The 12,011-nt window shown below is 45.9% G+C and overlaps 1 protein-coding gene and 1 long non-coding RNA gene across 2 annotated transcripts in view; one reads left to right on the plus strand and one right to left on the minus strand.

Moving 5' to 3' along the window:
- LOC146810884 (A disintegrin and metalloproteinase with thrombospondin motifs 2-like) overlaps nucleotides 1–12,011 on the plus strand; it is a 1,551,661-nt gene that overhangs the window by 527,450 nt on the left and 1,012,200 nt on the right. The gene's annotated exons all lie outside the window — the stretch shown is intronic.
- LOC146810885 (uncharacterized) overlaps nucleotides 1–12,011 on the minus strand; it is a 154,137-nt gene that overhangs the window by 108,224 nt on the left and 33,902 nt on the right. Inside the window, exon 2 of the long non-coding RNA XR_014966644.1 lies at nucleotides 10,423–10,534. This is a non-coding gene — a long non-coding RNA (uncharacterized LOC146810885). The remainder of the gene's footprint in view (nucleotides 1–10,422; nucleotides 10,535–12,011) is intronic.

A 12,011-nucleotide genomic window follows, 5' to 3' on the forward strand; every position in this document is an offset into this window, starting at 1 on the left:
GAAAACATGAGGCAAGCCCTTGGAGATCACTTGGAGGAAAGGCAGATTTCAACTCTCCTTACAGCAGAGTCAGGGAGCAGCAGGCAGCAGGGCAACAAGAATAAAAGAAGTTCAGGGATAAGGGAGAACAGAGAAGAGTGTTGTCGCAACACTTGGTGTCAGTCTCTCTGTTGTTCAGGAGTTAGAGTGGGAGGAAGGATTACTCCTTCCACAGAACCATCCTTCAATTTGGATTCCAAGAATTCAGGGAGAGGTTCACTTTGCTCCACCTCTTCTCTATTAGTCATCAACAGCATGGTGAGTTCAGACGTCTCAAAGTGTGGTTTGAAGCAATTTACATGCAACGCCTTGAGGGGGCATGCCTAGGAGTCTAGAGGACCACCAGGTATGTGGCCTTACCATTTCTTTGAATCACCTAATTTCCTAGGAGGTGAACTCTGCTCCGTTCGCGGAGTTTGCAGTTTTATGCACGCCGTGCTCCACGGAGCTCACGGGTGCAGAAAACTGCTCTCCGCGTAGTGCAGCAGAATTTTCTCATGAATGGTGGGTTTGTGAGCGCGAGCTGCCGCTCGGGTAGAATTTCTACCTGAGCTGCAGGAAAACCACAGCGAACAGCAGTTCGCACTGCACTCTGCCACTTGCGTAACTCAGCTGAGCTTTTTTGTCACTTCGCATGGTTCCACGTAGCGAAACTCTGTGAGCTACGCCCAGGCCTGCAATCCAGCAGTCCTGGAGGGACCTAGGCTCTACTGGCTCAATCACCCACACTTTCTGACCAGGTTGAAATTCCAGAGTGGTAGAAGTTCTGTCATATCACTCTTCATGACTTCCTGGCTGGCTTCAAGGTTACTGAAAGCTTGCTTCCATAACTTAGCCATTTGTCTTCTGAAGGCCAACATGTAGCGCACTTCATTCGGGGGTACCTTTCTGGGAGCTTGCTCACACCCTTCTTTCACCAAACTCAGAGTTCCTCTTACTAAGTGCCCATACAACAGTTCAAAGGGGCTGAAACCCACTCCTCTGTGTGGCACCTCACAGTAAGCAAACAACAGGCATGGTTAGAATATATCTCACTTTTTCCTCAGGGCATCCGACAGGGCTCTGATCATGCCTTTAAGGATCTTGTTGAACCTCTCAACAAGCCTATTGGTTTGTGGATGGAAAAAGGTAGAGAACCTGTATGCTACTCCACACTCCTTCCACATTGACTGCATATAAATAGATATGAAGTTTATGTCCCTGTCAGACACAACTTCCTTGGGGAAACCCTCGGATAAAAATCCCCATCAAGGCATTTGCCACTGCAGGTGCAGAAGTAGTCCTCAGAGGGATTGCCTCTGGGCACCTGGTGGCATGATCCACCAAGATGAACCTTTTGCCTGATGGAGTTCTACAATGTCAATGCCCACCCTCTCAATGGGGAAGCTAACGACAGGCAGTGTGTTAAGGGGGGTGCTTTCAGCTTCTGCTCTGCCTTCTCACTAGCCAGGCAGGTCACACAAGTAATACAGAACTCACCTCATGAATTCTTGATCCTAGGCCAATAGGAATGGGGTACAAGCCTTGAAAAGATATTGTCTTGGCCTGGGTGTTCTGCCAAGGGAATATCGTGTGTCAGCTCCAGTAGGAAAGCTGTGTAGCATCGAGGGACCACCAGGGCCCTTGATGTCCCATGCCAAGGAGCCTTCGGCTCACTGTACAGGAGGTTGTCCTCCCAGTAAATGTGATGACTACCAGAGGCATCAAATGCTGCTTGGGCTTCAGCCTGTTGCCTCATGCCCACAAGGGTTGGGCCCTCCCTTTGTGCGCTACAGCACTACTCCTTGGTGGGTTCTCCTTCCACATGCCATCTAGCAAACTCAAAAGACATACAATTGATGGACGGAATGCAGTACAAATCAAAACATCCATCCCCAGGCAAGGGATCTGGGTTGAATCCATCATTCTTAAGCTCACAATGCCACCCCAGATTAGACCTGGCCATATGCAAATCAGTCTTGACCCTGTGCCTCATGGGAACAGTCCAGCCCGAACTACCAAGCCATGCCCTCCCTGGACTGGAAACAAGCATCATAGGACCGGTTTCGGGGTGCTTGCTTTGTTCGCCCAGGGTATGTCCAGACGTGGGTCCCTTGCTCACTATGCCACTGGATTCAAGCTAGTCTGGCTGATGAAGGCTGGTAGCCCGAAACCGGTCCCAGGATGCTTGTTTCCGGTCCATTGAAGACATGGCTTGGCAGTTCGGGCTGGACTGTTCCCATGAGGCACAGGTTCAAGTCTGATTTGCATATAGCTGTGTCTGAACTGGGGTGGCGAAGTGAGCTAAAGAACGATGATGGATTCAACACAGATCTGTGACTGGGGTGAGTGTCTGAAAAGTTTCAACACTCTGTCCATCATCTCCTTGTGTTGCGTTATCCAGCAAACTCAGGCAGGTCCCAAGGGAAGACATGTCCTCCTCAGTGGACTCTGGGGCGGCCACTGCAGGTGCCTCATCCATCTCACTGGAGGTACATTTAGGGGCTTGTTTACCACACCCTCTTCCTTTGTTCTTCTTAGAAGCTGGCTGGGCCATTACTCCAGGCTCCAGCCCTTATTGACTCCCTTTCCAGGCAGCAATGGACATTGTTGTCGCACACATCCACTCAGATAACCCAAACATCTCCACATAAGCCCAGTGGGGTCTGCCAGCTAGGGCGACTGGGGGGGGGGGGGGGGGCAGGCAAACTGCCGCTGGCATTTTTTGTTGTAGTTGCTGGCATAAAAGAGGCAAGAGGTGGATTTAAGAATGCACAGTCTTGGAATTACGGTGCTGTGACATTTAATTACACCAGCAGCAGTCATCTAAAGAGAGCTTTGTGCACTAGTGCTAGGGCTTTTACAAATTATCCAGTGGAGGTGGTGCAAATGTGCCCAGAATTCACAAAGAAAAAAGTTCTCCTCTCTTGCCTAAATTACATTGGAGATGGGCAGGATCCTGGTGCAATACAGGCGAGGGTTGAAGCCCAGCACTTCACCACAGGATAGGGATTGATTTTAATTGAAAATTATGCTCAAATGCAGTTCAAGCCAAGCTGAAAGATCTTGCGGCTGGGAGCTGGCATATGCAACGTGTGCTTGCTTTATCCCCAGGCTATATAAGAAACAAGGTCTTGGCAACATTTAGATTTCAATTTAAAACAAACATTGTAGCAGGACGTTATTTCTTTGCCACGAAATGTTCCCGAAAGCAGATAGCATGATTTATTCTATTAGATTGTTGCCCATTGCTAAGGGTTACACGTGTCACAGGTGAGGGTAGAAAACGAGGAAGGCCTAAAGGTTTAAAAACACACACTGAGAAACCCTTAACCCCAGTTTGGGAAAATCCACAATCTGTTTGACAATTGATGAAAACAAAAGATTAAAGTTCTGATCCTCTTGTTACCTCGTTATAACATGAGCCCTGCATATCTTGTGAGTATTTACTGCCTGGCCTCTGAGTGGAGAGGGGGAGGGATGGAAGTAGAGGGCAGGAGGAAAAGAAAAAAAGGAAAATAAGTCACTTACCTGGCTAGCATGTCCTTGCTTCTCCTGATCTTCTTCTCCACTCCAGCATGTGCCCAGCCAACTCCCTTAACCAATCCTGGTGCTGCTGTCATGCTGTAAGATTGGATTGAGTGCGCTAGCTGGATGCTCCTTCAGGCCCGGGAGGACTGGGCATTTTCTCCACCCAGCTGTCTAAGATAACTAGGTGGAGAGGTTCAAATTGCGTATGTAATTTTGGCCGGCTGAAGATGGCCAGCCAAAGTGACTTGTGCGCTTTGGAGTATCCAGCCAGCCACTGCTCCTGTCCTCTACTGCCCTGCATGTCTCTGCACTCAGAGAAGGCTGGCTGCTCAGTGCAGTGAGTGCACACAGAAAAATAAAATGGCAATTAAGTATTTTCATTGCCATTTTATTATTCCTGCGTGGCTCGCAGCGGGGGACACTCCAGCGTACCACCGCTGCATAAGCCTTGAGCTCCACCTCCTTCCAAATAGTGTAACCCCCCTTCAAATGGAACCAGGGCCACAGGTTAGTGACACTCTCTGTTGTCAGCCACCACAACCTGGTGAAATGCAAGAGGAATTACCTCCTCTGGGGAAACCTGCTGACTTATTCCATAGTCATACTAGCTCCTGTACCCCTCAGAGCCTCAATGTATTGCCCATTGATGGTGACTGTAGGCCCATTGGCTATACTTTGTAGGATTCGAGGGCACATAGATCTTAGCAACCATTTCACTTTTGCCCATGGGCACTAGGGTAACTAGGTCAACTCCCTCCATTAACTGTGACAAAATCTTCCCTCAGCACTATGCTAGCCACCACTGGAATCTTTCCTGCAGTGGGAAGTGTGCTTTTTTTGTATACTCAGGATCCCCTTTATAGTGTGCATTCTCGTAGCACTCATAGCACTTGATGGGCTCGGGCTGCTGACCTTTTTCAGGGTAAATGTTCTTCTGGTGGCCAGATTTGCGTTGTGGAGCAGTCCCCTTCCCCTTTGAGTTGTTTTGGGGGCCTTTAAAGAGCATAGTCTTTTTATCTCCCCAGTTCTTCTTCTGGTGGGAACCTTGACCACTCTTTTTTGGAGTCCCCTCCAGATACCGTCTTGGACACTCTGGTGCAGAGTCAGACCCAGAGGTCTCCCTCCTCAGCAAGCGTCATGGCATCAGTAAGCTTGCTATCAACCAGGTGATGGTGCAGCTTTGGAAAACAAGTATCAAGATTGCGCTCCTTCAAAAACAAGCTGTACAACCCTTCATAATGATTACCTTTGCTGCCCCTCACTCAGTCCTTCAATGGCTTACCAGCATAATCCACGAAATCCACCCATGTTTGTTTAGAGGGTTTGTGATTAACCCTGAACCGTTGTCGGTATCTCTCAGCTGTCAACCCAAAATGACTGACTAAAATGGTCTTCATGGCAGTGTAGTTGGTCTGGTCGTCCACCTCTAGTGTAAGGAGTGTGTCCTTCCCACTGTGGACATGTACCGCCAAATGCTAACTCCTCAGAACTCCTCTGGGACACTTTGGACTTTCAAAGCCACATCATAGGCTGCCAACCATTTATCTATGTCACCCCCCACATTGTAACTGGGCATCATATCTTTTGGCATATGAAATCTGGACTCATGTGAAGACACAACAGGTATGCTGGCACCATTATTGGTGTTGCTGGGCCCCACGTGGAGGGCAATGATATCCAGCTCTCTGAGGGTTAAATCACGGACCATCTTTCTTTTCTCCACGACCAGCCTCCACTCCTCTAGAGCCTGCTCTTTCTCCAATTGGGCCAGGGCTTTCTCCCTGTCAATCTTGGCAAGTTCTAATTTTAGTTTTCTCTCCACCCTTTTGTCCTCCAGCTCCTCTGGGGTCAGGCTGTTTAAAAGACAGACTGATAGACTGCTGTCTGCTCTAGAATGGACTGCCAGTCATTGGAGAAAATGTCTCCCCTCTTTCTGTATGCAGCATGTCAAGACCCTCTGTCAAGTCCTGCTCTGATCCTTCCCCAGACACAGACCCCTCCTCATCCACTTTCTCCTTTTATCAAGGCTTTCTGAAGCTCCCCCTTCTTGGAACTTCCCTTGTGGAACACCCCTTTCTCCTGGCAGAACCCCTTGAGCTTCCAGGTGGACCAGCTCGAATTAGTAGGGCTGCAGATGTTGCAGAGAAGAATGGGACTTGGACAAAAGAACTTGTTAGAATCCGGGTTCTCTGGTTGGCACAGGCAGGTACTTGTGACAAGCAGGGAACCTTTCCTCTAGTCAGGGTAAGGGGTTACACTACTAAAACAACCCCTGCTCACCCTCTAGGTAGCTTGGCGCGAGCAGACAAGGCTTCTCTCAGAGCGTTATAGGTTAAGCATTTGTGAACACATACAGTAACCAAGTGACAACACTACAAATGGACACCACACAGGTATTTATATTAATAGTAAGGATTCTTTATATAGGATTATCACAAGACCATTAAAATACACAATACGGTTGCTTGGTTGGTAGAAGATTGCTTAGTTTCTCTTAAGTTCTTAAATGCGACACTTTAAGTCAACGTACCTTAGAGGCGACACGCAGGGCAACGAAAGTGTTGCAGCGATGCAGATGCATTGAAGTTCTTGGTGCAAAAGAAATAAAGACGGGATCTTCCAGATGCGGTACGCTTCTCCGATGTTGCGAGAATGCTCGACTCGATGCGTCAGCTACAGCGGCTTCACCCTTGACGAGATGCGATGACAGCGGCCTTGGCAGCGGCACTCTTCTCCGACGTTGCGAGACGCTTCTGCTCGATGTGATGCTGCAGCGGCGACACCCCTTCTGCGAGGTGCGACGACAGCGGCTCTGACGGCAGCATGCTTCTCCGTGGATGCGAGGCGCTTTTCTGGTTGCGGTGCAATGCGACAACTACGATGGCTGCGATGGCGAGACGCTTCCTCCTCGATGCGAGACTCTTCTCTTGATGCGGTGCAATGCGACAGCTACGATGGCTGCGATGGCGACACGCTTCTTCGGCGTTGCGAGACACTTCCGGAATGATGCGAGACGCTTCCGCTCGATGCGATGCTGCAGCGGCGACACCCTTTGCGAGATGCGACGACAGCTGCTCTGATGGCGGTACGCTTATCTTCCTTGCATCGGGCTTCCAGCTCCTTACGACACGCAGTCCTTCAGAAGGCCCAACAACAGCAGCAGGCACTTCCAAAAGACTCTGGGGAGCTGGGGGTGAAGTCCACTGGTCCTGGGACTTCGTTCAGGGGGCAAGCTCAGTTCAAGCCCTTGGAGATCTTTTTAAAGCACAAGTTGAAGCAAAGTCTTTAGTAGTCTTTCTCCTCTCCTTCAGCAGCAAGGCAACCACTGCAGGCCAATCCCCCAGGTCAGGGACAGTACTCCTCCTACAGCTTTCCCAGTTCCTTCTCCTCTGGCAGAGGTTCTTCTTGTTTCAGCAGGATCTAATTTCTTGGGAGCAGGGTCCCAATACTTATACCCCTAATTCCTTTGTTCCTCTGGGGTTGAGGGGCCTTTTCCCAGTCCAAACCAGTTCTTGAGCACTCTGTTGACAAGACTCTGCCTTTCTATTCAGGGTGCAGGGCAGAGTCATCAGCCGCTCCGCAGGAGGTGGAGCCAGCATTGTGGTAGCAGAGCACAACCCTATTCAGAGCCCAGGTGCACTCCTCCCACCCATCTGACTGCCAATCTTCCTATTCACGACCAGGCTGCCTAGCCCTGCCCCTCTGGGTTTCCCCAGCCCTGTCACTCACACAACCAGACAGGCAGATACACATCATAGCAGAGGCGGGCTGAAATGGTCAAGCAAGCAAATACCAACTTTCTAAAAGTGGTATTTGCAAACACAGAATATTAAAATTAACTTTACTAAAAGATGTATTTTATTATTCTGAGTTCAGGCATACTAAACTCGAATTTCTACCATGTTTCCTGGGTCTGTTAGGATCATAGAATGTAACAATTCTAGCAGCCCAGTCTGGCCTATGGAGAACAGGTAGCCTTACAATAGTGAAAAACGAAAATGGCTGTAATTCTCTACTAGGACATGCCACACACAACAGGGCTTGTCCTACGTTATGCTTACAATGCACCCTGCCCTTGGGCCTACCATAGGGGTGACTGATATGAAGTTAAGGGAAGGTTTAGGGACTGGTAAGTGTGTGCACTTACCCAGTCAGCATGACAGTACCAGACTGCACGCAGGCCCTGCAATGGCAGACCTTAGATACATTTTACAAGGCTGCTTCTGTGGGTGGCACAACCAGTGCTGCAAGCCCACCAGCAGCATTTGTATTTACAAGCCCTGGCACTCCTGGTGCACTTTACTGGGGTCTGACAGTAAACCAAATAAGCCAATCATGGAATCCAACCAACATATACATTTTAAATTGGGAGCTCTTGCACTGTGGCACTGGTTGGCAGTGGCACAGTGCTCTGAGCAGCTAACACCAGCAAAACACATGAGGCACGGCGACAAAAAAGTGGAAGGGAGACTCACGCCAAGGTGCCAGGTCTAACAGAACTTTAGAAAAAATAAAAGATGTCAGAACAGGGAGAATTGAAAATGGCTTAGTCTAAAAATATAGTTGTACACATGTCCTATCTTGACTGCTGATCACCATTGTTAGAAATGGGATTCTTGGTTGGCTGAGGTATGAACCCAGGGCAGGCAGGAACCACCACTCAAGTCAGGATAAGCTAGAGACACACTAAAAGATAACCTTTGCTCACACTGAGGGAGCTTAAAACAGAGCATTAAGGTTCACCCAAAGAGGCAATTTGTAAAGTATGTGTGCAACACACACACACACACAAAGTAACACAATGAAAACACCACAAAAAGGAATAGAAAAAAATTGAGAATATTTATCTGAGTAAAAGTCGAGACAAGAATTTTTAAAGAATAAACCAAAAATAGTGCTTAGAAGTCACTAGCTCTCAAAAGGCTATTTGAGGTTCTGAGGGACCCATGAACATCCAAAGTCCGACCAATTACGATTGATAGCAGGCTGGTTACAGGACCCAGACAGGTCCTGCTGAAGAAATACCTTGGCTGGAGCAAGATCTGACGTTAAGAGCCTACTGCATCATCGTCGAGCCATGCAAAGGGGGTCCCACTTCGTCATCGAGCTCCGTTGAACTGAATACAATGCACCGTTGTCGAGCTCTACAGAGCATCGTCACCAAGCTGTGTAGGCTGTGCAACAGCTGTTATGGAGCAGCCCATGCGTCAGCATTGAAGAGCGATGCAGTGGAATTTCTCAGCAGTCAATGCAATGCATCAGTTTTTGTATAAAACAGCTGCAGAACCCACTTCTGAGGCCCAGAGCTTGGAGGGGACACCTCAGGCAAGGGAACTCACAGAAGGCAGAGTACAACAGCACCAGAAGAATTGTATAACGTCTTTTGTGTACCTGATACTTCAGAAAAGAGGCAAGCCAGCAACCCTTGGAGATCACTTGGAGGGAAGGCAGAGTCCAACTTTCTTTCCAGCACAACCAAGGAGCACCAGGCAGCAGGGCCATAAGCACAAAAGCAATCCTTCCAGAAAACCAGTGCAGTTGAGTCCTTTAAGCAGCTCAACAGTCCTTCTGACAGAGGTTCAGTTCAAGATCCAGAAGTGTCTGACTTAAGAGGGTCAGAGACCCTGTACTCATACCTAACAGTGCCTTTGATGTAGGGGGTGACTTCAAAGTAACTCTCTGAAGTGCACAAGGATCCCTTTCAACCCAGTCCTGAAGGCCAGGCTTAGTGTGTGGGCAGGGCACTACCTATTGGAGTGTATGTGTCAAGCCCTCCCATTCCTCCCTGCCCAGAAAGACCCATTAGAATGCAAATGAATGCACATGCTCAGAATGCAGATGATCCTCACCTTCCTGTGTTTGTGACTGTCTAGAGGGAATGTAGAAAGTATAGCTGTCATCAAACCCAGATGTGTGATGGAGACATGCTGTCGGGCACAGAGAGTAGCAAGTACTTGTTCTAAAAGTGGCATTTCTAAAACCATAATGTTAAATCCAACTTCACCAGTAAGGAGTATTCGCCACTACTATTCCAAACATATGAGACATTAAAAAACTACTCCTCTTTGGTCAGGAATTTCAGCTTAAAAGTGGATTAAGAAATTCCCTTATGCAGGCCTATGAGAGGGGTAAGCCTCACAGTAGTGAAAACCAAAATAGACTGTTTGTCACTACGAGCACATGTAAAACATCAAGGTACATGGCCTATGTTTTACTTACATAGCACCCTGCCCTGTGGGTTACTTAGTGTCTACCTTAGGGGTGAATTATATGTAATTAAAGGGGAATTTAAGGCTTTGCAACACGCTTTAAATGTCAAGTTGAAGTGACAGTAAACTGCACATACATGCAGTGCAGTGGCAATCCTAAAACAGGTTTAATAGGCTACTTCTGTGGGTGGCACAATCAGTGCTGCAGTTCACTAGTAGCATTTGAAGTTCAGGCCCTGGGTGTATGGTATACGTAACACTGTACAAGAGACTTACCAGTGCAACAAATATGTCAATCAAGTATACACAAAATGTCATCATGTTTAGGGGAGAAGCACAGGCACATTAGCAGTGGTAAAGTGCTCAGTGTTCTAAGGACAACAAAGAGAATAACCAAAAATGGGAGGACAAAGAAATAAAGGTGGGAAAAAGACCACTATAAGGTTGACGGGGCTGACACGCCTTTTCACTATAGGTATGTCCTTTTACAAGTAATAAGCGAAGTCAAGTAGTAGATAACCTCTAACTGGATGTGTGACCAGGGAAAGCTGCCAATCATCATGTGCATATTAAAGGCATAGTCTTCATAGAATGAAAGGTAGCTGGGTTGATCTAAGCTGTACATGTATATCTGAAGAAGAAAATCAAAGTTGTGGGTTAATACCTGTGGACACTCTCAGTTCTCCTGAAAACTGCTGCATGCCTAGTATCCCAAGACCGAGTGGAGTGCACATGTGTCCATCATCTTCCCACTGGCATGTCCATCTTTAAAAGATCTAAAAGAAAAATGCAATTTTTTCGCAAGTTCATATAAATAAAAAAATACCCATTTTGTATCAGCTGACTTGTCAGTCCAGTTAGGACTAAATATGTAAGCATGCCATTCGTTACTTTGTGCAAAATTAGGAAATATACAATTTAATTCATCTTTTTCCAATTAGACTTTATCTCTACCTTCAACTAAGCAGGACATCATGACCACTGATTCTATGAAAATTCATATATACCATAATTGGCTACACAGAGACTTTATCCCCGGTGCAAATCTGAATGTTTGGTACTGTAATACTGAAGCCACTGAATATAATATTTTCCAAGGTGTGCCTTTTCCTTTTTTGATAATTGCAACAAAGCATTTTCAATTGTGAAGGTAAAAGCACAGCAACAAAATACTAGTAAAAGTTTGAAAAAAGTGACACATTGTTATGCAAACAAGTCACTGTAAAAGGGTTTCTGAAGTTTCAGAAGGCACACAGAATAACACCTAAGAACAGGTGGAAGGGAAACCGTTGTTAAGCTGTGTGACAAATAATTCAGGTAAATTACAAAGTCTTCAACTGCGTTTATTTGAAAATGGGTATTAAGCAAGTTATTCTGCTATTGACACACAGTTGCATACTCCAAACAACACTAAAGTCTCTGCTAACTCACGAAATGTCTGTTCCCTCTATTTCTAGTTTAATAATGTGTTAATTTTTTAACCTTATGGAAATACAAAACTATTCATCAATTTCTAGTGTAGATAAACTGTTAAATGCACAACATATTTATAAATATGTATGTCAGGATTCAACAATTTAAATTAGTATGTTGAATAACAATAAACCTATTGAAATACAAATATTCACTTCAAATAACAAAAGATAACATCTTATCTTAATAAATGAATAAATCATTAATAAATGTAACTTGATGTCCCTAATAACAAACCTAACTAGAAATAACCAGTTCTAACATAATAAACAGTTGTGAATTCAAAAAGACAGCTTGAAAATCAGGTGAAAAAGAATGAAAAAACACAAACTAGAAAAGTAGAAAAGGGAAAGAATATAACACAGAATATTGTTATAAATTACTTTAGTTAATTATATAGAATGGGATAAGATAAGAGTAAACCTCTTTTTAAATCTAGAAATATTACTAATATGGCATAAAGATAAGTAGACTAAATATTTTCAGTGAATTATATACATCATTTTGAAAAGCATTATTATTTTTTTCATTATTTTTTAACATTATTTAAACAAACCTAGAATAGGGTTCCTTTGATAATGAATGGTGTGAGCATTAGATTTAATTGCAAAATGGTCATGTAATTGTTGCCCTTGGCTCCTGTAGTAAGTGATGGCACTGGCCAATGGCCGGAAGCCGGCCTCCAAAATATCAGCCTTCATGTCTCCGGTTTCTTGGGGGTTTGCCGACCACAATGAATGGCCAGTTTTGCCCTGGTTCTGAGGGTGCACTGTTGGTACT

The sequence above is a fragment of the Triturus cristatus genome, chromosome 7 (assembly GCF_964204655.1).
Source record: "Triturus cristatus chromosome 7, aTriCri1.1, whole genome shotgun sequence".
Lineage (NCBI taxonomy): Eukaryota > Metazoa > Chordata > Amphibia > Caudata > Salamandridae > Triturus > Triturus cristatus.